Below are 27596 nucleotides of genomic sequence, written 5' to 3' on the forward strand. Positions count from 1 at the left end.
TTGCAAATTATTTCATCAAAGCAGGAACCATCTTTTGTCCCTTTTTATACTTCCAGCTTTAGCCCCCAGCCCCTTTTGCTGTAGTTGTTCAGCCATGTCTGATTCTTCATAATCCCATTTGGAATGTCCTTTGCAAAGACTCTGGGGTGCTTCTCCATTTCTTTCTCCAGTTAATTGGAAACTGAGGCAAAAAGGATGAAGTGATATGTCCAGAGTTATATTTTTTTCCTGAGGCTAAATATGAAATTCCTAACTCCTCGTCTAGTACTCTACTCACAGCATGTGGGCCAAAGTCAGTGATTAACAAATGTTGACTTGATTAATTGAAATCAGTCACTAGCATTTGTCCACCATTTTGTACAAAATGTAAAGTCCCTCCTCTGGTAAAATTGAATGTAACTGCTCTTCTTACACTCTTCACCATGATTCTCTTTCCTAACTTCTGCTCACTCCCCTTGTATTGTTGTATTGTTTGGGGGGTATTTTTCCCTCAGGGATGCTCAAATTACTGATTTATACTTGACCTACCCCATCTCACTCTGTGGGGTCAATGATATCAGCACCAAACTGGTTTTCCCTTGTGCCTTTTGAGAGCATCTGACCTCATTTGTACTATGAGTCTTCTCTCCTATTTCAATTTTCAGTCTCCCATGCTAAGGATAATAATCGTCACTATTCATATACTACATTGCATTTCCAAAACACCTGACTGTCTTTTTGTTAATTAATTTGCACAATGCATCTTTGAAGGAGCCAACACTATTCTGCTAATTAGGCAGAGAAGGAAACTGAGGCAGACAGAAAATACACATTTCCAAATAAGGCCACCCAGTATGGTGCTGGCAGAATGCCTGACTCCCAGCACCTGACTCAGGGCATCAGCAAGCTCCATTAGCACTTAAGACTACTTATCTCTGGTAAGCCAAGAGCTAAAGATCCTAGAATCAGGTGGTGATGTTGCAAAACAGTTAACCCTGAATCATCCACTTTGAAAATCATTTGTGCAGCCTTATTTGACTCTTCCCTCATGCTGACCCAATCTTTCTACAGTGTTGTAGTACTTTGCAGAGAACTTTCCTTGATTCTCTCAGGCAAATTTATTTCAAGTTCCCTTCATTTAATTTCATGTTATTGTCTGGAACCTTTCTTTCAGGACAAAATTTAGATTTAAAATTATTCCCTACCTTTACTAAAATCAGATCCTGAATTTGGAAATCTAGGATCTGATTTCAAATGTTGGCTATTAAACTGTTGACATCTTTTTTTATTATAGGAATGACTTAAACATGCTGGGCCTTAGTTTTCTTACTTGTAAAATGAGGAGTTTTGGACTAGAGATGGCTAAAGCTGCTTCTGTCTCTAACCTATAACCTAGTCTAAATTAAATTCAACCAAATATTTGCTGAACCTCTAATAAATGCAACTATATATAATATATAAAATTTTGCATTTAAATATTAAATATATATATTTACATTTTATATTAATATGTATTATATAAATTATATATTATACATATATATACACACCATGTATAGCTGTATATAGCTTGTTTATACATGTTGTCGGTTGTGCCTAACTTTTTGTGCCCCCATTTGGGGTTTTTGGGACAAAGGAACTGAAGTCATTTGCCATTTTCTTCTCCAGTTTATTTTCCAGATAAGGAAATTGAGCTAAACTTACAGGGCAAGTGTCTGAGGTCAGGTTTGAACTTGCATAGATCTTCTTGACTCCATGCCCAGAACTCTATCCACTATCACCATCCCACCTAGTTTCCCTGTTTGTACATGGCTGTTTACATTTCATTTATGCCCACCTCCCCCACTTTTTGGGCCCTTTGAGGTCAGGTGCTATTTTTACCATTTTTTTGGTGGGCAGGAGTATTTATCAGTGTTTATTACAGTTGATATATAGTAGAACCATTTAAGTTGCATTAATTTGTCATTGTAGCCTAATTTTAGGCAGAAATGCTTGTTTTGGAGTTGAGTTAATCCATTCCTTAAGTTCTTTTGCCCCCAAAGACTGACTGTCCACATTAGGTATTTTGAGGGACACAGAGAAGTATAAGAACCTATTCCTTTCCTCAAGGAGTTCATATTCTAATTAGTGAGACAAGATAATTTTTGACCTTTTCATGGCAGAGAGCTGAGCCCAGTGACACACACACACAGGCACACACATATACGTACAAATATATTTATATCTATATACACACAGGGTTGTGTTGAGAAATGTTTAACAACTAGTTCTCTTAATACTCACCACACACCACACAATTTAAAGTTTAATCTACATTATTAATATTTTTCATTACTTTCTTAATTCTAGACAATCAACAAAACAATAAATCAATCCCTAATTTGTTGTGTTCATCAGTTTCTGAGGTATTAAATTCCTCACACTGAAAATTTAACAATAATCTTTTTTAAAGTTAGCAAGAGTTGATACCAGCACATCCCTGTATAATAGATGTTTGATAAATATTTTTGGATAATAATATGAGTTGGATAACAGCAGCATACATCACAAATAAGTGCCACCATGTAACATATATTCATTCCAGCCTGAATATCACTTACAGCTGAGGCTTCTGCTTATATAAACAAAATAGTTTCCCACTTTTAAATTCAGAGAGCACTGTTCTTTTTTGTTAGTACAAACTGCCCTTTGGTCATTTTTCATATATATATGCAGGTTAAAGAAAACCACACTGACATCTCGGGTCACTATGAACTTGTTTATAATGATAAACTTAATTATTTTCCAACTTGTGTTATAATCATTCATGAATGTCTTCTTCCTTCTGCTAGATTTTTCAACTGCTTGGAAATGGTATTATTTTCTTCCCATCTTGGTGTTCTAAGTTTGTCCAGTCCAGCGTTTTGCATAGACAAAATGTCCCACTCATGTCTCCTGAATCTTGTTGGATTGAATGAAGGGAACAGTCATTGGGAAGCCTTATGAGTGTCTGGCCTAAGTTCACCCACTCATGCTTTCAGTGCCAGACTAGAAACTAGAGATGGAAGTGGAGGTGGAGGCGGTGGCTAACTTGCTTTTTAATCAGCTGGGCTTCAGTACATGCACAGTTATGATATCAGGGTGAAGATAGACATGTTGACACAAGTGAGAAGCTGATAGAGAGAAAAGGAGTGGGGAAGAGGGAGATAGAGACATGTATAAGGTGCTTCCAGGGCAGAACTTGAATGGAATTTTTTTTAGTGCACTTCTTAGTCGTCAGCCCCAAGTGTGCCTCAAAGATCCAGAGTCTTGTATTTTTTCAGCACAGTGAAGCTCATATCTGCCAGAGACCTGAGTGTGGGCAATGGCAAGGGAGCTGAAATTAGAATGCCAGCTCTGCCATTTAGCACTGGACAAGACACAGTCCTTTAAGCTTTGTCATGTCTGACCCTTTGTGACCCCAACTGGAGTTTTCTTGGCAAAGAAACTGGAGTGATTTGTCATTTCCTTCTCTAGCTCATTGTGTTCTTATCCAGGACATACAGCTAATAAGTGTCTGGGGACAGATTTGAACTCAGGCCTTCCTGATTGTAGACTCAGCACTTTATCTACTACATCATTAAGTTCAGCACAACCAACCAACTTAGTAATCACAGCAGATACTGTGTATCCATGAGCCATTCTATAGAAAGAAAAGGATTACATTTCACAATTTGTTCTCCAGGCTCAAGATTGGTTACTGCAATGAACTCGGTAGTTCAGCTTCCTAGTAGAACTGATCCATAATTTTACTGAAACTCAGAGAGGTAGACTGATTTGTCCAAAGTTAGAAAGGAATAGCATACAGGGTATTCCAAAAAATTTAATGCAGTTTTTAAGTTTTGATAAGCTCAGAAATATATAAACTACAGATATAAAACCCCATTATCGGAAAGTTTATTTACATTTCTTTTGTATATATATTTATAGTTTTTTAAAAAATTAATAATCTATTTTAAAATTGTAATTTGAACAAAATATGAAACCTTGCCATTTTGAATCATATATGGAACAATTTCTAAGTGACATTTTTGTAGTCCTAAGGATTGATAGAGTGGGCCATCTGTTTAGCCACCTTGATCTATTAAATTTTTTCTTGTAGGATCACATCAGAAGTGTTATACCTGTATCAAAGTTTCCCTTTTTGGATGACAGTAAGGCTAACATTATAAAAGCATTGCAAATGTAACTGAGCAGTAGCTAATAAAAGTTTTTATAAAATTTGCAAATCAACTGGAGAGAGGGTGGTTATATTTAATTTTAACAAGAACTGTACTAATATTTAAAAATTATAAATAATTAATGGGTCAACTACATGGCTCAGTGGATAGAGTACCAGTGCTGGAATCAGGAGACTGTAGTTCAAATCTGACTTCAGGCACTTAGCATTTATCACTTACTAGCTGTGTCACTTAATCCCAACCACCTCATAAAAAATTAACTTTTCAAATCTTATGATTTGTGCATGAGTTTGTAGCTCTTTTTACTTCTGAAGTCACTAAAATGTACACAATGGCCCAAAGATTTTTGGCACATCCAATAGAGATCTCTGATTTTTAGCCCTATCCCATCTCCACTATCCTAGGATGCCTTTTTAGTGTATCCTTAAACCCTGACAAGAGTCCTCTGCTGCCCAGTTCTGAATGAGGACCAAGACTTGCCTGCATGATGGAGAACTATGGAACTTCTATGGTTAATGACTCCAAATGAGTGGCAGAGCCTGGAGCTTCAGGCAAGTGCTGAGCAGCATAATGGAGAAGGAGGGAAGGTTTTGTACTCTCAGCTGATATTGTTTGTGCCCTTCACGTCAGGCTGCTGTATTTGTCATATTATTTTCACTAGAAAGTTAAGAAAAAGCCAAAGAGGAAACTGTGTGGCCCATCAATCTCAGCTCCTTTATACAAACAAAGCCTGCTGTGCAGCAGGATCTCTGCCTCCTGATTTTACCCTCTACTGAGGAAACACATCTTCTGTAATAAGGCAGCAAGCAGCACCCCACTCTCCCCTCCATCCGCCCCAACATCCCTATGTTACCACGATATAATGCCAACAGCAAATATTATGTGAGCTTCCTCTGGGCTATCAGGGAAGGGAAAATTCTTCTTTCAAAAGGAGCTGGTTATATAAGGTCTGTGCCACAGAGTACAGTAGAATTACTTTTATTGAGACATTTGAAACATCATGGCATTTCCAGGAAGGCTTCAAATATGGTGATCAGCTACACAAAAGAGTAGATGCTAAGGACATGTGAAGGGTATAGGCTAAGTTTCCCAAGAGGATTATCTCCCAAATTAGCCCCCAATAAAGGGGGAGTCGTTGTGAGAAGATCTGGGTACAAATCCCCAATTCTGCCGCTTCCTACTTCTGTGATCTTGGGCAAATCAATTCTCCATATCTGGAGAATGAGGTTAAACCAGTCCATTTACTAAATATAAAAAATCATTCTTAGGTAACAAGTGGTACAAAATCAGATGGGGGCTGGGCTTGGCCTTGGGCTGTGGATGAAATGAATGTTGTCAAATTCAAATCAAATGGGAGCTGCAAATCCCTGTAGACCACATGTTGACTTAGTTTTAAAATACATCATCTATATTTTATTTCATTTTTACTTGTTTTGTTGAATATTTCTGAACATATTTTCATTTTGTTCCTGTCAAACTAAGGAATGTCGTGAGTTGGACTGCAGGGATCCTGGGTCTCTTTGGTCAATACTTCTTATTCTGATAATCTCTGGAATATTTTCAATTCTAAATCTCTAATTCTATGATCCATTCCCTTATTATGCATGTATGAGTGCATAGATCTTGAAATGTCTCCAGTCTATTTAAATTTTCTGTTGTTTTAATACCTGGATCTCATATCTTCATCTCTTTCCATATACCTTGGGGATCCTCCTTCTTGATACAATCGAACTAGTATCTTTTCCCTCTCCAATCAAAGGTAGTCTCTGTTTCTCATGGCAAGCTGACTCAAGACTCCCAATTTTACATCTTCCCACCTCAGGACATATATCTTGAGCTGATTGTTTCAAACAGTTTCTTCCTTTGAGTCTTTTGGAATTTAAAAGGCTCACTTTTTCATTCCAATTGTTTATTTCCTATCTTCCTCCAGGCCTATCTGGCCAAGTTACCCAAATTATTCTGAGAAGTCTCTTCAAAGTCTTGCAGAAAGGAGACAGACAGGGCCTTAAGTGTGATGGTTGCTCCCATAAGTAAGTCTTGTGATTTAATCCCTCACAACTGCTAGTAAGTGGCAAACTATTGCTGGTACTTGATACATGGAAAAGCTTCTCTAATCATTTTGTCAAAATGTACCTTTAAAGCCAATTAAAAGTAAGTTTGAATATTGTACCAATTCTACTAAGGTTTTTGGGAGGTGAACCTAGAGTGGCAGCATAGGCTAATGGACAGACCACTTGCTTTGGAAAACCTGGACTTAAATCTCAGCTCTGAGACTTACTAGCAGTATGATCTTAAACAAGAAAGTTAATGCTTTCGCACCTCAGTTTCCTAATCTGGAAAATGAGAGGGATGGGTTAGAAGACCTTTTAGATACCTTTCAGTTCTAAAACTTTGATCCTATGTTACATAACAACAGATAGCAGCTGATTGAGGTAGAGATATTCTTGGCAGGCCTCCTCCTTCAAATGTCATAATTATTTGTCTTCCCAATTGTTCCTTTCAATCAGGCAGCTACAGTAACTGTACCATTAGATTCCAGGGTCTTCTGAATGATAGGTACAGTTAGTGTTGTTCCCCTGGGTTGGAGCATCCTCCAACTATCTCCTGAATCGAATCCTACTCCCAACATTTTGCTAATAGCAAGAAAGGCAAGATCAATACACATCCAGGTATGCTTCTACGTAGAATCAACTCTCAGTTATAATTTTAATATTAAAAAGTTAACATTTATATAGCATTTTATTGTTTGCAAAAGGCTTTATTTCCTTTTATCTCTACCATGCCCCTTGAGATAGGTGCTATAGTCCCTAATTACAGAAGGAAAAATGGAGGTTGAAAAAGATTAAGGGGCTTCTGTAGGGTTACACAAATAATAACTGTCTGAGGCAAGAATTGAGTATTGGTCTGACTGGCTCTGAGTACCTGTGTTCCAGCCACTGTGTCAACAGAAGGGAGGTGTATACTGGATAATAGAAAAGAACAAACATTTCACTTTGTTATTTGAACATCCACAAAACTTTAACCAAAATGATGAAGCTGCATAGTAAAGATCTAGAAAGTTTACCAGTTTTTCCTCTGACCCCCCCTCCCTCTACTTCACCCCTTTCTAATTCCTCCTTGTTCAAAACTTCAAGCCAGAATTATGTGATTTTAGATGTAAATTTTTAAGGGAGTTCATCCATCTTGCCTAACCTCTTTATCATTTTACAAATGGAGAAACTGAGACCTGTGTGTGTTGTGACTTACCAATGTTATACAGATTTGAACATAAATCTTCTTAATAATCAATGCTTTTTTCAGGTGGTCCTCTGCTTCCCAACATCGACTGCCACATAATACCAATTTACAGATCAATTGCCCCCCCCCTTTCAACTTCTCTGTTAATTTGTCTTTCTAGCATATAGATTTCCTGGAGGTACAGAGGTGATTAAATTTTCTAGTTTCAAAAACTTCTTATTCCAGTTCATTCAAACACCTCTTACCAGTGAAGGTGAAGAGTAAAACTAGAAGAATTAGCAATTGTGTCAGCAAGAGCATCATCAGAATAAGTAATAATGTCAACAAGATGGGGAAAAAAGATTTGCTAGAGATAAAACACAGATCCTGATTCAATGCTCATACAGAGAATAGTATTTATATGTCCCTTTCTATTTTAGATAGGATTATGAAAGCATAAGTGGAAGGAAAAAATAGATCTACTTTCTACCTACTATTCAACTTTCATTTAGTCAAGGTTGTGAAGTCTAGCAATTTATCAATTATTATGTTAGTTAATTAAATGGCAAATAATAGAGATTAAACTCCCCCCAATCTCTACCCCTCAGTGTAAACTTGAGAAGAGATCCCAAGTTGAAGCTTCTCCGGGACTTTTCACAACTCCAACTTTCACAACACAACAAAAAGCAGTAAGGAGTCCTCAGTGCCTAGCAGTGCATCTTACATTTAGATGACAGGGGAAGGGACTGTTTGTGATGTCATCAATGTTTAGAGCTCCTACTACTAGGGTATACATTACCCTAAAAGAGTTCCCTGGGATCAACTAAGACTTTGTGCCTTGCCTATGATCATAGTTAGTGTGTATTAGAAGTGGGATTTGAACTCAGTTCTTCATTCCAAGGTGGGTGGTCTTCTACCTACCATCCCATGATACCTTTTGCCTTATACATATTAATATTTAATAATATTTAATACATTTAATCAATAGTAATATTGACATAACCATTTGTCAAATAGTAATAAATGCTTGTTTGTTGAATCAAATGATCATCTAATCCAAAGCTTCTTAAACTGTGGGTCATGACCCCATATGAATATGGGAGTCATAATTTCATAATAATTTCATTATCAGTAAATGTTTTATTTGTATATCTATTTTATATACCTATATACCCAGGGTCACATAAAAAATTATTGAGAAAAGGGGTCAGAAGTGGGAAAAGTTTAAGAAGCTCCAATCTAATCTGGCATCTTCCTAACTCTTTTCAAGAGTTTCCCCATTTTCCCACTTTTTAGGATTCTTTATCATTCCCACTCTATTACTTTGGTTTTACTTTTCATAAATATTTTATATTTACTCATTCAAGAATATTTATTTTTCTCTTATGAGGTGGTATATGCTTGAGAACAGGGAGTGTTTATTTTTAAAAAATCTTTTTAAAACCATTTTAAAATTTCCCAATTACATGTAAAAATAATTTTTAAAATTTTAATTATTTACTTATTTATTTAACTATTAAGTACTTACTAGGTGCCAGGCATTGTGCCTAATGTTCTGAATCTCTAGGCCCTGGCACAAAGTCTGGCACAAAGGTAATCAAAAAATGCTTGTTGAATGGAATTTGTCTATATTGCTCTTTTTAAATAACATTTCTTTTTTCTTTTTTTTCATAATTCATGTTTTTTTCCACAATTCACATGTCTTTTAAAACAACATTTCTAAGAAGAAGAAAGAATAATATTCTAATAAATGGCTAGTTTTAGACTTAAAATAGAAAACTAATCGTTTTGTTTAACAGAATATTTTAATGTTCCAGTTTTGGTTCCAATTGTACAGTTTTTGTTTTTGTTTTTTAGGAGTAAGCTAACCAACCTGAATTCAGTTCTGTGTCTAATTTGGATTTTCATTTGGATATGGATAAGTGACTATTTGACTATCTATCTGTCTACCTGCCCATTTGTCTATTTAAACAAAACAAGTTTCAGTTTTTCTTTAGATCTGTGATTTCTACAGCATAAGAAGTTCTCACTGCGGAAACTCCCCTATTATCACTTTAGATCAGCAAATATTGTATGATTTAGAATCTGTGGCACTGAGAAATTATATGACCCATCCAATATCACAAGGACGCCTAAGGCAGGAATCTACAAAAATGTCATCACTGGGGTTCCATTAGCTTTAGAGTTCATTTCTGGCTTTTTAAAAAAAAAAAAATCACTGCTTAGTTGGGTTGAGTCCCTGATAGTGCTTGAGGGGGCATCTTCCACTTTGAGATCCTAGGAAAATCTGAAAAATATCTCAGTGACGCTGCTTAGAGGGGAGCTTCTGTCATCCTTTCTGTAAGATGGGCAGACATGATTATTTCCCCTTCGTGTAGATTAAAAATTCCAGAGCTTCCTGGTCAAGATTCCTGAATCATGCTCTACAACTATGGTTCTCTCGACTCAAAAAACACAGTTGCATCACATTCCCTAACACATCCCGGAACCTGACATGAACTAGTGAACCAATGCCACTGATGCTGGCATATGTCTCATGGGCAGATTGCACACAATGAAGACACATTAACCTGATGTGCAGAGGGCTGAGAAGCAGCATGAATGGAGTCCTCTGATTAAGGACCATGACCTCTACTATCCACACTCTCCCCAGCCTCCAATGGTTAATATTTATCAAAATCAACTGGTGACAGAACTTTGTCAATGGATGTGCTGGGCTTTTGATTTTCTTTAGTGGTTTCTTTATACCTTTATAACTCTTAATCAGTCTCTCAGAGTAAGAGACTCAGAACTGAATGGAACCCTTGGACCATGGATCCAACCCCTTCATTTTACACAAGAGAAGGATAAAGCAATCGGGGTGGAGTGATTTGCTAAGAATCATAAAGCTGGTGGTTGTCTAGGGACAGGAAGGAGAGGACATGAACAGTGATCTTCCTGGCTATAGTCCCACCACTCTATTCATGCTGCTGCTAGTTCAGGCCTTAGAAAATACCCTTTATTTGGGGTCAAGTAACCTAAAATTGACTTTTGGGCTTTTTTTTCTTATTGCCTGTGTGAACTGGGGCTTGCCACATCACCTTTTCTGACTACAGATTTTTGCTCATGAAAAGGATGGATGTTAACTAACTATTCTCCAAGATTCCTTCATGGGACCTATGAGACACCATGGTATCCTGTTTGGCAGGAGTCCATTGCTAGGGCTGACAATCTCTGAAAATTATCACACTCTTCGATGTTTGGCCCCTCCAGTTTGAAAACCTTGCCCTTCACCTTAGGGTGAAAGAGGAAGAGAAATTCAGGCCAAGATTTGCACTGTGTAGAAAATACAGGTTTTGCTCCAGACGTTTCCTTGACCCCAAAAAACCACCACTGGAGAGAGATTTGTGGTCACCTTTCACCTGTTTTTCCTCTTGGAAAGGAAGTGGTCATTGAATAGTGGTGGCTCATTCACTCCCAGGGGGGCCATGTGTATTGCACGTGTTTGGAACATGTGGTGTCCTTTCCCCTCCATTACTCTATGTACACTAAAACTGCCAGAGGAAAATTAGCTGATAGGACATCACTGAGAAAAGAACTCACCTGTGAGCACCCATTTCAGGGTTTCCAGTTAATGCTTTTAGCATAAATAAAGAGCTGAAAATGTCTTTCCTGAAATTCTCCTTTGGTCCCTCAAGTAAGCAAATATCCCTTTCCCAATCATCCCTTCCATTCAATTCCAAGCACAGTGCCTGGTAGGTAATACTCAACTAGTGCTTGTTGATTTATTCTTAAAAGAGAGGAACCAAGAAATGGAAAAGCCTCCAAGAAGATATAGCAAACTAGGGGCAAAACCTGTAACAGGGAGATATAGTGAAAAGAGGATTAGATTTGTATAAGCAACCTTGGGTTCAAATCTTGGCTCCCACATGTTCTATCTATGTGACCACAGTGTGACTATGTAACATACCATGTGACCTAGTATAAGACTTGGTGAACAATTAAAACTAAATGTTTTAGAAGAGGAGGAAGGAAAGAAAGAAGAAAAGAAGAAAAGAAAAAGGGAAGGAGAGGGGGAGGGAGGAAGGAAAGCAGGAGAAAAAAACAGGAAGCAAAGAGAAAAAAGGAAAGAAGGAAGGAAAGAAAGAAGGAAAGAAACAAGGAAGGAAGGAGAAAAGGAAGGCAGGAAAGAAGAAATGAAAGAAAAGATGGAGAAGAAAAGAAGAAAGGAAAAATAAATGAAGAAAAGGAGGAAGAATAAAGAAAGAATTGAAAAAAGAAAGGAAGGAAGGGGTCAAAATAGATAATCTCTAAAGTCATGTCCAGCTTTTACACCATGATCCTATAAATTTGCAATCCCATGCTTTGTTCAAAGGACCCTGTCATCCATCTCAATTGTCCAAATCCTTATTATCCTTCCAGTCTTATTCTGTTTTTACTTTCTACTTGTTTGTTCAGTCATTTCTCCCATGGCTGGCTTTTTGTGACCCCATTTGGGATTTTCTTGGCAAGGATCTTGGAATAGTTTACTATTTCCTTTTCCAACTAATTTTACAGATGAGGAAACTGATGCAAATAGGGTTAAAAGACTTGAATTTGAAATCAGGTCTTCCACTCCAGACCTGGAGTGCTGTGCTACCTAGCTGCCCCTTATCTTCTGCACATGATCACAGACTCTCAGAGATATCAGGGACATTGGGACCACATTATTGCAAACACCGATTCACAGCAATAACACCCCAAGTTTTCATATAACCTCCCATGTGAAGATCTCCAGTAATGGGGAACTCACCCAGTATAGCATTCTCTCTGGGACTGGCCTTCCAATTTACTCTCACAATTTGGGTTCTGCAGAAAATAATTACCCCAAATTCAAGATATTCATTAGGTCCACATTTTTGAACTATATGTCATAAGCTCCCCACTAGTATGCTCACCCTGAATAGCCAGTTATTTAATACAATTAACATTTTGTTGTTACAATAAAATTTTTACTATTATCACTATCTTTATTTTTTAAATTCCATTTTATTTTCAGATTTTCACTTTCTCCTCTCACTTCCCCTTTTTACTTTCATTGGGAAAGCAAGGGGTGGGAAACCCATTTCCAACATGTATAGTCAAGCAAAATATATTTCCAAATTGGTTGTGTCCAATATAACATGTGTGTTTATACACACACACACACACATATATAGTTATATGTATATTGAGTCATCATCTTTCTATCTAAAGGTGGGTAGCATGTTTCTTTAGAAGCATGCTGCAGTTCTACTCTGAGCTTTTGTGAAGAAAAGTTTCACATAGAAGATAGTGAAATGAGTGACACCTCTTTCCCTTACCATACCACAAAAAGGCAAGATATATTGGAAAAACTCAAGCCAATCCTACCCTCAGCCCTCACTGCAAATGATTCAGTGAAAATGGTATTGACCACCAAAGTAGGAAAACCACAAGTGTGCATTAAGTGGATTGGAGTTCTTTATGCTTTTATTATGGGTCAGTTCTGTGTCATAACAAAATTGGAAACTCATTTTACTGAGGCAAGAAATTCACATTTCTTTTTGTCTAGAATATCCTCAGCTCTAAGTTACATAACAGTATATTGCAGATCAATGCAGGACAATAGCTTCATTACTTAACCCCAATTGTAGGAAATAAGAGCAGAAATTGAAGGATTCCTTAAACCTGAAGAAGAAACCTAAAAGCAATGAAAATCTACACTTAACAAAAATGCTGGAAGTGCTATCTATTCCTGAAATAAGTAACAAAAACAATGCTGTTGTCCCAGATGGTTTTGAACAAAAGATGGAGATACTTAGACCAGAATTTCAAAATGCTTTTTTGAGTTAGGAGGCCCAAATTCAATTAGATCACAAATATTAACTTTCAGGGAATCCTACTCTTTTGGTGGCTCAATGAGTCCTATGCATTCTTTCTCAGAACAATGTTTTCAAATGAATAAAACAAAACATATAACATCACAATGGGAAATGATTATATTAAATAAAAATGCACTTCTTGTGCCTTCCCACACCATGGATTCCCTGAAATCTATCCCTTGATAGACTGAGGATAAAAACCTTTGAATTATACCAACTATTAAAAACCCAAATAGGGTAATTTAGAAAAAATTATAACTTGTTAGTATAATGAATTGTATATTTCATTATAATATTTGACTGATGACATAAAAATATTCCAGGACATGTACACAACAATGTATGCTGTAGCTTTTTTATGATACAGAACACAGGAACTATTGAAGAATAATCCTAAGAAGAGATATAAAATAGGTATAAAAGTACCTGAAAAAAATATTAAGAATCATTTGGAAAGAAATTGAAACATTATTTCATTCTCTAGGGAAATGCACAGTAAAAATATCAACACAATGTCACCTAATTAGACTTTGGGAAAGAATCATTCAGAATGCAATCTAGAAAACGGAAATATGTCAGAATTTCATGGTACCTCAACTTCAGCAATTAAAAATTAAAGCCTAGTGGTAATGTGATATGAGTCAAAGAACAAAATACATAATTCATAATCAATTTAAAACTATATTATAGAAGTTTGAGAAGCAAAACATTAATAGTAATAATGAGGAGGTGGACATGGAGGAGGCAGAGAAGGAAGAAAAAAAGGAGGGGGAGGAAGAGAAAAGAGAAAGAAGAGGAGGAGGAGCAGGGCAAGAGAGGAAGAGTAGAAGGAGAAGAAGAATGAATGAATGAATGAATGAATGAATGAACGGAAGTTAAAACAAATTGAGGTGACTAAAATACTATTCTAAAAAAGTGGAAAGTGGCAAGGTTAGCTAAAGCCCATAATTATTGGCTCAAAGTCTTTACAGTAGTAAATGAATTATAAGCAAAGCATTTTACCAACTTCCTTTCTGATGCAAACTTAATCCGATCTTTTTAAACTAAATATATCATGTTTTTATTCCTGAAAGATGAGAATTTTAGCAATATTCCAAATATGGGTCAATTATATGTTTACATATTTGATAAAAAGAATTTACAATTTGTATAGCTGAGAAAAAAATCTATAAATGCTTACAAGAAAAATAAATCATCTGAAAGGCAAAAGGATTGTACCAAAAAGATCAAGGAATATAATAAATAATTTATTAGCAATCCAGTCATTATTAAGCATGACTCCCCAGGAGTCTATAACATTTACAATGCCTTTATTGATCATCACAAAGTCTTTTGGACTCACAGATTAGTCATGTACTACAAATATAAAATTTAACCAAATATAGTGAGAATTTTAGTATACTTGATGTCCATGTGGTTTAAAACTGTTTGCTTTTTAAAGCATATCACTAACACAATAATGTCAAGGACAATAAATATAAAATATAGCTTCTTTAAAGGTGACAATTTAAGTATGTTATGGTTCTTCCTAGTTTTTTATTCATCATCATCATCACTATCAAATGACATTGAATATGACTTCCAAAGATGTAGTTCTACCAAAACATGCTAATTACTCAATATATGTAGGACTTCAGATCACTAAAAAGTCCATGGTTTTATTCTTTTATTTTCTCCAATGACATTGAAATGTCTGGAAATTATAAAAAGTATAACATTCTTTTGCTCTTTCTCTTTTTAAAATTAATTAATTTTGGTCATATTTTAGGTTCTGAATTGTTTCCTTACTTCCCTCTTTACCTCTCACTAGAGCAGACCACCATCTCTCTCTCTCTCTCTCTCTCTCTCTCTCTCTCTCTCTCTCTCTCTCTCATACTATGCATACTTCTATTTATTTGCTTTTTCTCGGAGGTTAATAGCATCTTATTTTATAAGTCATTTCTCTTTCTCTTCTTGATGGATTTGATTGGTATTATGTAGAAATGTGGATTTATTTTAGCACCTACTTCACTGGATTGTGAAGATCCAGTGAGTTAACATATATAAAGTTCTTTGCAAACTTTAAAGTTCTACATAATTGTTAGATATCATCATCATTAAAATGATAGTTTGTCACAATGACTTGAGTCATTGATACAAAAAATGACAAAAGCATTATCCTCATGTAATCTGAATTTATTCATCAAAAAAGATTATTCCATAAAGTGGTAGAAATTGGTCAACATATTATAACAGTTTATAAAAATTTGTCATCTACTGAGATTAGATCTGTAGAATTCCAAACCTGAAACTTGCTGTCCCTTATAAACTACCAGATGACAAATCCCTGTTCTACAAATACAAACCCCACACTTTCTGAGAATTCATCAAACCATTTGGATGGAACTGAGGGATTGCTGAAGATCAAACTGTTACCCTAACTGCCTTGACATTGCATTATTAAAAAGCTTAAGAATTATGTTTCTTGACATATGCAATCATTCCAAATGTTCATAATGCCCAAAGTACTTGGAATGAAAAACTTTCAAAATATAGCCACCTAGCAAAGAAAATTAAGCCATGTGGGAACAGAAGAAGGTATATGTCACCCTTGTCATTCTTTTTGCTACTAGCATCCTGCCAAATATGCTTTCAAGGTGTTTCTGGAAGAGGTACTTATGTAACTCTCAATACTCTTTTTCAGTTACAAAAAGTATGCATTTAACTACCATGCAGCAGTCCACAGGACATTCAATATAAAGAATAAGAGCAGGATAACAATTTGCCCTCATAATATTTTTAATCTAAATTCCATCCAAAAATCAGAAAATAAGATAATTACTTTTGTAGAAATCTTTAAAGTTTGCTATTTAGATAAAATTTTAAATTTGATTTTGAAGACAATTATGATAGCCCCTCTTTTTCTTTTCACCAAAACAACTATGTCTAGATCCATCAATCTGTCTTCTACAATATAGTTTTGGGTTACCTTGATATGTTAGTGATCCTCAGAAGGACATGATTTTCCTTGTCAATGTTGTCTATGGAAGCCTTGCCAAGCTATCCCAGTTCCTAGTTATTTCTGAAGTTTGTTTTGCATGACTTCATATTTTTAAATGAGTTTTGTATTTTTTTTTTTTTGCCTTCTCAATAGGTGGGGGAAGGCAGGTAGGGAAAGGAAGAAAATTGAACCGATTATCTCTTCCATTTCTTAGCTCTCCCAGATTTTGAGTGTTAGAATTAAAAGAATTCTTGGTTGAACCTCATATCTGCTACTTCTCACTGCCGTGGTTTTGAGCAAGTCTCTCTGGGTCTCAGTTTTTCAGTTGTAAAATGGGGGCAGCAAAAGGAAGTGGGTTAGATGGTTTCTAGGGTCCAAAGCTACATAATTCTAAAACATTAGAAATAATTTGGTTAAGACCATTTCATTTTTTAGTTGATGAAAATAACCACAAGAAAGATTAAATGAATTTCTCATACTTATCAGTAAGTTTGCAGCTACTAATTTTTTTTTGAACACCCGATCTCTCATTTTCACTCCTCATCATATGACTTGTATTTGTATACAACTGTTTTCCCCTACTAGTTGTCATGTTATCTGAACTAGATTGTAGATTCCTTGAGGAAGGGGACTATTCCTGCCATAAGTAGTAATTTCAGCTCTGATTTCCACAGAATAGGTGCTCTGATAAGCATTTGTTGTATCAAATTGAATTGATATTAATGAATTGCTAGCCAAAACAAAGTAATGGCCCCAGATCTTTGTAAACTATAACAAGCCACCTTGTAAATGGACAATGAATATTGTGTGTATTTTGTTCATGCAGATCTCCAGAAGGAGGGTGATAAAATCTAGGAATGTTCACAAATCCATCCCTGTTTCTGAGAGATCGTGACCTGGGTGAAGGAAAAGATATTCCAATTATAGTTACATCTAGGAAAGCCATGCAGTCTGTGACTCATAACTTGCACGTATACCTCAGAGTACAGAGAACAGCCCGTGGGTGGAATGGAGGATGTTCCAGGCCTGGTGGTGAGGGGCATGTTGCCTGCAGAGTTGCATGACATTTGGATGGTAAGGGCTGGGGAACACCAGGTCAGAAATGGAACATTTTAGAAAGAGCAGCCACATTGAGTCAAACAGGAAGAGGAAAGAGCAGCTGACAGAATTCGAAAGTGAGTGAGTTGTGAAAGGCAGGGAAACCCCTTAGACAAAGCAGGAAGCAGGTTCAATTGGTGACAAATAAAAAAGAGAGAAATCCAAATTGCCCTTGACCCCTTAGTTCTAACAGAAATGGGATCAAAATGCCCACTGAATATAGAGAGAGAATGCTGAGATTATCCTGACTAAAGCTTTCTATTTTCCCAGCACATTTAGAGACAGGTCCAAGAATCAATCTGTCAGTAAATATCAGTTAAAAACAAAAACCTTCTACTATGTTCCAGGCACTATACTAAATACTTAAGATACAAAAAAAGAGGAGGCAAGACAGTCCCCATCTTCAAGAAACTTGTGAACAAAATACAGACAAACCAAGAATAAAATATAGGATAAAAACAACCCTCCAGCAAAGTTACCAGCCCTAGTACAGATGCTTCTGTCAGTGATCAGAAGTTCTTAAGAGAATCATAAAATTATAAATATTTAGAGCTGCAAGGTCACTGAAGGCTAATTAGTTCAACAACCTCATGCTAATGGATGAAGAAGTTGTCTTGTCCAAAGTAAGAATTAAGAATTGAGATTTGATTTCAGATTCTCTGATTAAAGAGCCAGTGCTTCTTGGGGCCTCAGTTTCTACATCTGTAAAATAGAGATCACAGTGGTATTAATTTTATAAGGTAGTTATGCGGATAAAGTGAGGTAGTATATTTCAAGTCCTTTGAAAGCCTTAAACTTGATCTGTTACTATTATTATATAAATGTATGTTTTTACACATATGTAGACATAGGTATATTCATATACTGAAGGATTTTTTTTCCAAAAGGAAACAAAAAGTTTGTTCTGCTGCAATCATGGATGAAAGTGCTTGATGAGCAGAACTTTTCCTAGAGCAATTGCAAATAATACTGAGGATAAGACCTTAAGAATATAATGGAACTTTGAGTCATTTGAGCTACATTTTTTCCCCCAGCTGATTTAAAGTCAATAATCCCACTGGGTCAGAATAACTAAAAACTTCAATGCACAGAAAAGGATACAAGGTACAGATAATGGCAAATTATTGAATAAATCAGAACTTTCCAAGTATTCAACAACTGAAAGAATACTAGCATAAGGCACTAGATGGTGCAGAGTGCTGGGCCTGGAATTAGGAAAATCTGAGTTCAAATATGACTTCAGGCATTTACTAGCTGTTTGCTCCTGGGTAGCTCATTTAATTTTGCCTTAGTTTTCTCAATTGTAGAATAAGGTCAATAATAGTACCTTCTGCTTAGAGTCATTGTGAAGATTCAAAAAGATGATATTACTTAGCTCAGTACCTGGCACATCTGGCACATAGTAGGCATTTCATTTTATTCCTTCTTTCTTTGTATCCAGCTTTCTGATGTCATAGATATAGATGTTATAGATAGGTAGGATCTTCATTACAAAGCATCAATTGAAGGGAACCAGGAAAACCCCTTACCTTCTCCCTTTATTGCCCTGAAATTCTATTATTAGAAATTATTTTCTTTGGAACTGGAAAACTTTTTGGACTTCTATGGATATTCCCTCCCCCAGATTGACATCATGACTACACAAAGACAATTTCTCTCTAAACACACACACACACACACACACACACATGCACACGCATACACACACACACACACACACACAGCTCTGATTTTCCATCAGAATTAGAGGAATCAATTAGGTTTAAGTCCCAGCTAAATGACTTTAAGTAAGGCTCTGGGTCTTATTTCCTCAGTTATAAAAGGAGGACAATGGATTAGGTCACCTGTAAGGTGATTTTTTCATTCCTGGTGCCCTTTTAGCTCTCACATTACAAAATATCCCAGCTTTCTCTCTGAATCTTTCTGATCAGAGAAGAAATCATTTACCTTGGCTGAAATTTTATTTACTTGGTATAGGGAAATACACTGCATTCTTTGGTATACCCATTGATGACTGCCAGCTTGAGTATCTCAATAAAAACCCTAAAACAAAGATTAAAAGGGCAACAAGAAAAAACATTTCTCCCTTATAAAGAGACATCTCAAGAATACATCTGAGGACTGCAGCAACCATTATAGGATCAAGGAATCACAGAATTTCAGAATTAGAAGGAACCCCAGTGACTAGTAAGTCCAATTTAGCTATAACTGCCAAAAAAAAATCTCTTCTACAGCATATAGAAGTGTACATCCATCCTTTGTTTGAAGACTTCCAATGAGGGAGAATTCCTTATCTATACCTTTACACACACTATCCCAAAGTGATCCATTCCACTTTTGAACTGCCCTAATTATTGGAAAGATCTTCATGGAATCAAGCCTAAATTTCCCAAAATAAGTCAATTTACTTTTCTCCCCCAAAACCTTTCAATTTCTTGAATGTAGCTATCATATCCCTTTGCAGGACTTTGTCCTGCATGCTAAATACCATTAAGTATTCCTTTGAACCAACCCTCATATGGAATGATTTCAAGGTACTTCTGCTCTGATTCATGAATAATCTTTATGAACATATGGACAATCACGTCTTTCCTTCAGGAAGCTTATAGTCTTTTAGAGCCACCCAAGATTTTAATTATTTTCTTGTATGCCATATTATACTGTATACTCATTTTCCTTGTTGGTTTCTCTGTATTTTGAAAGATGAAATTACCATTAAGTTAAATCAGGAAAGTGTCTGTTGCTATGCTTTTCAAAGACAAAGAAAGTGTTCCATTAAGTACCTGAATAATCAAAATCTCATCTCCACTCCCAAGAAATAAATCATTTATTTCCTTTTTTATCCAAGAAGTCTAGTCCCATGGCAAATCATTTTGATTTCTGCCTTTATCTACCTTTACTCAAATTCTTCCCCTATTTGGTTCCTATATTTCTGTAAAAGAGCCTAACTTCTTAATATACACCATCTTATCCAACTTTAGCCATCCTACTTGCTCAGAATTTGGCATGTCCTTCCAGGGCCATGTTCTAATATTGGTCTCATACCACTAAGTCTCAGTTTCTTATAAGGTAAAATTTGCTTTCATATAGTAGTATCTCTGGTTTATCATTATTTTTAAAGCGTACATATGTATGTAGGTAGACATTTGAAAACATGACTAAATACTTGCTTCTTTCTTGGATTTTTATCTTTTGTGAATTTCTTGTGCAGCAAGATAACTGTATGGATATGTATACATATATTAGATTTAACATATATTTTAACATGTATTGCAATACCTGCTATCTAGGGGACGGGGGAGGGGAAAGGAAGGGAAAATTTGGAACAGAAAGTTTTGCAAGAGTCAGTGTTGAAAAATTACCCATGCATGTTTTGTAAAACATATGCACAGCTAATTTTCAACACTCACCCTTGCAAAACCTTGTGTTCCAAATTTTATCCCTCCCTTCATCCAACTTCATCCCCTAGAGAGCAAATAATCCAATATATGTTAAACATGTGCAATTCTTCTCTCTATATCTGTTTCTACAATTATCATGCCATACAAGAAAAATCAAATCAAAAATGAAAAATGAGAAAGAAAACAAAATGCAAACAAATAATAAAAAAGTAAAAACACTATGTTGTAATTCACACTCGGTTCCCACAGTTCTCTCTCTGGGTGGAATGGCTCTCTTCATCACAAGACCATTGGAATTGGCCAGAATCACCTCACAGTTGAAAAGAGTCACATCCTTCAAAATTGATCATTGTATAATCTTGGTGTTGCTGTGTATAATGTTCTCCTGGTTCTATTTACTTCATTTAGCATCAGTTCATGTAAGTCTCTCTAGGCTTCTTTGAAATAACCCTGCCGATTATTTCTTATAGAACAATAATATTCTACAACATTTGTATATCATAACTTATTCAGCTATTCTCCAACTTGTGGGTATTCTAGTATTTTATTTTTCCAAATAATTTTCAGCATTCATTTTTGTAAAGTTTTGAGCTCCACATTTTTTTCCCTTCCTTGCTTACTCTCCTCTTGTCCCAAGACTGAAATCAATCTGATATAGGTTATATTTGTACAATACTTTAAAACATATTTACATATTTGTCATGTTGTACAGAAAAATAAAACCAAAAGGAGAAAAAAAACCACAAAAAAGAAAAAGCAAAATAAGTGAAAATATTATTTTCCACATTTATTTAATCCACACTTTATCCACATTTATTCTTTATAGTTCTCTGACTAGATGCAGATGACATTTTCCATATCAAGTTTATTGGAATTGTCTTGGAGCACTTGGATCAGCTGAAAAGAGCTAAGTCTATCATAGTTGATTGTCATGTAATCTTGCTATTATGTAAAATGTTTTTATAATTTTGCTCACTTCACTCAGCATCAGTTCATGTAAGTCTTTCCAGGCTTTTCTAAAATCAGTCTGCTTATCATTTCTTGTAAAAAATATTATTCCACTACATTCATATACCATAACTTTATTCATCTATTTTTCAGTTGAGAAACATTCATTCAATTCCTTGATATCACAAAAAGAGCTGCCCCAAACATTCTTGTACACGCGAATTCTTTCCCTCTGTGATCTCTTTGGTACACAGACCTACTAGTGAGACTACTGGACCAAAGGACAGTTTGATAGCCCTTTAGGCATATTTCCAAAATACTCTCCAAAATGGTTTATATCCATGCATTTTAATGTGGATGGCAACAATTGACAGAAGGACTCTTCAGACTCTTAAATCAGTGACCTTGGATTTGATTCTTGGTAAAATTCTAGAGCAAATTATAAAGGAAAGAGTGAATAATCACATAGAATAGGAAGGTGAAATTATAAAGAGCCAAAAGAGCTTCACAACATTATAGATTTAGACATGAGATGACATTGACTTCAACCCACTGATTTTGTAGATGAGGGAACTGAAGACCACAAGGTTTAAATGACTTTCTTAGATTTTAGGTGTTTTAAAATCTTTTATTTTATCATTGTGGAGAAAGACTAGACAATAGTACACAGTAGTTAAATGGCAGGATCCAAATTAGTTTTTAATAGTTTAAAGTCAATTTAGGAAAAAGAAAAGTCTTTAGTTGATCCTTAGGGATCTGCACTTGGCCCACTGTTGTTTAAAATTTTTATTGCTGACTTGGATAAAGGCATAGTTGGCATATTTATCACATTTGCAGATGACATAAATCTAATAGGGATAGATCACATTTTGGGAACCAAAAGATCCTGACAGATTAGAACACTGAGTTAGAACATTAAAGATAAACTTTAATAGGGATCATTGTAACAATTTAAATTTGGGTTAAAATAACAGACTTCACAAGATCAAGACAGGGCATCATGGCTAGTCATCAGTTCGTCTGGAAAAAATTTTGCAGGTTCTACTGTACTTTAAGCTCAATATGAGTCAATAATATGATTAATCATGAGACTGCCTTAGATTATGATGTCTGATAAATCAGCTGTAGTCTGGGCCCCTCCTGAAAGATCAAATCTATCTGCATACTTTCAGGAATAAAAATGACCAACACTACCTTAAATGCTTCTTAGAAATCAGCAGTACACATTTTGAGAATCAGTGGTAGTTAGAAGCAAAGATGTCTTTTTGATAGGTGAGATGAATATGGAGGGCCAAAAATAAAGGCAAATCATTCTCAATCATCTAACTGTTCCATCTAGCTAATGTTCTCTTCATATATTTTATTTCATATCAAAATAGTTATGGTGGGCAGGGGATGGAGTTGATAATTTAAAATACTTTATTGCTTTTTGTTATTTTACTATTCCATGTGTGTATTAGAGGGGGAATGTTTATAAAGGGTAGACAACTTAAACCATATTCAGGTTTTTAGAATCCATTTGGGCCCATCATCAGTTCAAAACTGAGACTCATTATCTTTCCATTTTCCACCAGATCTCTTCAAGCTAGCCAGAATTAAGCATGTGACATCATATTTACTTAGAGTAGAATGCAAAATATCTAACAAGGAATAAATAAGCAACAATCATTCTCAACACTCAGTTCCTTACAACTACATACCTGCCAACTCCAGCACTGTGTGAGTTCCAGCTCCCTTTGTTAACTTATCAGCATAGCATTTTAAGTTAAAATACAGTTATACAAGAGATAAATGATTCATCCATTGCATGGTAATGATAGAGAGCAGAGAGTTTTATTACTTTGTTTTGGAATTCAGCAGGTAAACACCTGCTGCTTCTTCCGCTAGGAACACTGGCACCCTCAGAGTCACACACTGATAAGGACAAATGTCTCCTGCCACTTACATAAGCATTGACTGAATGCAACTAAGGGAAGTCCTTCTTGTTTCTAGCTCTGGCATGAATAACACTCAACTCTATAAATTCTTCTCTTTTCTCACTCTGGGACTAGTGTTTTTATTTTTCCAGCCCTGTCATTCATCTTCCTTTTCTGAAAAAGCCCTTCTAGAGCTGCCATACTGGAATTGCATCTACTGATGCCTTATGTTGATATATGGATATCCCTGTTCTTTATATATTTTGTTCTAAGGCTCTATTTTTAATAACAAATTCTCAAATAATTACTAATACATTGAAGTCATATTTAGAGGATTAATTTTAAACTAGATAACTTGCTCTCTCACTTTTAAGGAATAATTACAAGAAGCATCATGTACAGAGGGAAGGAAGTAGTAACCTTGCTGTAGAACTGTATCAAATAATAATAGTTATATCTAATATACATATACATATATATGCATATATATATATATATATGCAGTGCTTACTATGTGCCAGGCACTATGCTAAGTGCTTCATAATTATTATGATCCTTACAACAATACTGGGAAATAGGTGTTATTATTATACCCATAACAGATGAGAAAACTGAGACAGAGGTTAAGTGTCCTTCCCAGACTCACAGAGTTGCTAAGTGTCTGAGACTAGATTTGAAGCTGTACAATCTGGAGCTGTAATGTCTGAACTAGCTCCCTGGAGGGCCTCAGAATCAGTCAGAGTCAGGATTAATCAAAGTTCTTGGTCTTTAGGGGGAGAAATGAAGGAGGCAGGCAAGCTGCCATGCGGCTTGCCAGAGATGTATCCTTGATTCTGGAGTCTGTAGTCTCCAGCTTCTCTCCTCCTCATCCTGCAGCCAAGTGCCTCTGACTCCTCTCTCCCCAGCCCTCCAAACCTTGCCTATGATTATCTCACTACCAAACATTCAGCAAGCACCAATGGTGAGGAGAGCTGTCACATCACCATCTCATCTATGTATATGGAGCCATTATCTCACATCGAATAGGTAATTAGCTTTAGGTGCTTGGATATCTTCAAGTATACCTTTTCAGAGTTTCCTCCCTCTACATGGAGCCATGGGTTCAATTATGGGTATCACATTTTAGAAAGAACTTTGAGAATCAGCAAAAAATCAACAATAAATAAAAAAATGAAAAGAGATAATTTTAGTGGAATATTCCAAATGATCCCTCTCCTTTCTGAAAGTGCTGATGAGAAATGAGATTGGTAAGACAATCTGGGCATGAATGGGAGGTTATGTTTGGGTAGACACCCTGCTTTCCCACCAGATCCTCACATTTTGTTTTCCTTTGACACTGAAGAGACTTAACATCATTCAATGTCATTTCTTCCATGATAGCTTTGAGTGGAATCACTTCTGAGACTAGGAATGCTTGGTAGAAAGAAAACAGCAGCCGCCTCTTTGTTATCTGTACATAGCAATAGACAAACTGGGGCAGATCCCTAAGAACTGTGACAGTGTCAACAGAGACCCAAAATGTGGAGACCTGGAATAGTATGAACACAGCATGACGGTACCAGACACTGCAGTACAAAACAGGTTGAAATGAAAATGAATGGGATTGGCTGCTTCTGTGAAATCTTCAGCCTTGAAGAGACTCAGCAGGAAGAAGAGTCACCTCCTAGAGGTTTTCTCCCTCATTTTATTTGTTTGCCAAGTCAGCCTCTCAAAGTTACAATCTCTTTCCCTATTCTCTTTTATCTACCAGTTGGGGGTGGGGAGGAGATGGAGAGAGGGGAGATATTCAATTAGGATAAATAGCTTTTTTTAAGGTTTTTTCTTTGCCTTGCTATAGCTCTTTTAAAACTTCCATAATACACTGACAAATCATGTGTTAATCATCAAAATATTATGAATGAATTCTGTAGATTTGCTATCTGGCACTTTACCAAATATAGGATAGGAGTTCAAGAGCAGAGATGTGTGGATTTCCTATTTTAGCAATTTAGAAGGTCATCCTATATTATATTCTGAGACCAATATGGAACCCAAGACTAGTTCTCATGCCTCAACATCTCTATGAGATTCAATCCATGAGAGGGAGCAGTGGTCTCTAAGTTTATGCTAAACATCTAATAAAAATGAAGTCACCACACTCTTTGTGAAAGCTGGCATATGGGCAGTGAATACTGTTTGACAAAGCTACTTGGCTAGTACAAGGAGGGTTTTGACCTAATGGTCAAAACATAAACTATACTTTCTAGCTTATTGGGAAGTTAAATAGCTGACTGACTGGGTTTTTGTAGAGGTTTTTTGTTTTTGGTTTTGGTTTTGGTTTTTTTTTTTTTTTTGGTAAGTTGCAGAAAACAGGGAGAAAAGGCCAAGTATGGTAACACTCATCTATTTTCCCAGCTAGGGGCTCTCACGTGAGGGCCAGCTGGTTTCCTAAGGAGGAACAAATTGATCTAGATCAGAAACAAAGTAGACCAAAGCTCCTTGGTGATTAGAGTGGAAGCCCCCGTAGGGTTTCTAGGCTGGGTAATAGATAGAAAGACAGATAGATAGGATTGTTGCTGCTTATGTGTATCACTATCAAGCATATTCTTAGCATTATATAGTTATTTTAAAAACATCTAATAAAACATCTTTTAAAAGATGTTTTATTAGAAATTAGAAAGACATTTTGGCATAGAAAGTCAACATTAGGGTCAAGAAAACTTAAATTCAAGTCTGGCCTATTATAATCATTGGCTATGTGATCTTGAGCAAATCATTTATTTTTTCAGAGTTCTAGGTGAATCTCTTAAGATAATAAAACAGTTGCCAATCTGATAGAGAAAACTTCCTTAATATAGTTTTTACATTAAAAAAATTAAGGGTCTGGTAATATATATATATATATATATATATCACATTGTGGCAGCAAAGAATTGGAAATTCCAGGGATGCCCATAATTGAGGAATGATACAGTATCAGCATATTACTTTAAGAAAAATTGAGCGAATAAGTCATTTTGACTATTATAAATGCCCAAATTAAATAAAAGAAATGTATGAAGGAAGACACTATCTGCAGCCAGAAAAAGAATTGAGAAATAGAAGCATGTATAGGATGATTTTACACACATAAACAATACACATACATATATCATATATATATATTTGTGACTAATGATAGCCATCTCTAGGGTGGGGGCGGGAGACAAAGGAATGGGAAAAAGGGAAAAAAATTACAAGATAATTTTACTATATATTTAAAAGTAATAGCAAGTTGTTCATAATAGATTTGTTGTTGCCTGTGTAATCATCTTTTTTATTATACTTTGATATATTTATCCATAAAATTTTATTCCATAAATTAAAAATAAGTAAAAAACTAAAAATATAAAATATCACTATAAATGACTTCTAAAGTGTAAGAACACTTTTCCAATCCTTTCCTATAAATCTCCTTAGAATTCTTTGTCCATTCATTCTCAATCACTTTTCTTCATATGGTTATAATTAGTACATATATCATACTCTTAAAAAACCATCTTTTTTATTATGGATTTGACAAATATCAACATATATGAATATTTCCTTAAACAAAGCAGATAATAAAAAGATGATTATACATGAAATCTTGAATTTCTATTATGCACAGCTTATTTTCTAAAAAAATGTACATCAAATTTAACACTATGAGACTGTCATTGCCCTGTAGTCTGTGTTCCTTTCTGAATTATCTTCTATGTATTTTTAATATTTTATTGGTGCTTTCATTTCTTTTCTTCCCTCACCCACTTCCCTCACTTCTCCATTACTGCTCCCTCTTACAACTCCTCCCAAAAAATGAAAATTAAAGAGCAAAAAAGTTTGAAATTTGAAAACAAAGGGAAAAAGTCATCTTTTAATACATGTAAAAGTCACTGTGTGGCTCAAATGTTTACATACTGTGTCAAAATACCTAGCCATTTCAGTGAGAAAATGATGAAAAGAATAATTTGATATCAAATAAATAGAATAATTGAGTT

The sequence above is a fragment of the Sarcophilus harrisii genome, chromosome 1, assembly GCF_902635505.1.
Source record: "Sarcophilus harrisii chromosome 1, mSarHar1.11, whole genome shotgun sequence".
Classification (NCBI taxonomy): Eukaryota; Metazoa; Chordata; class Mammalia; order Dasyuromorphia; family Dasyuridae; genus Sarcophilus; species Sarcophilus harrisii.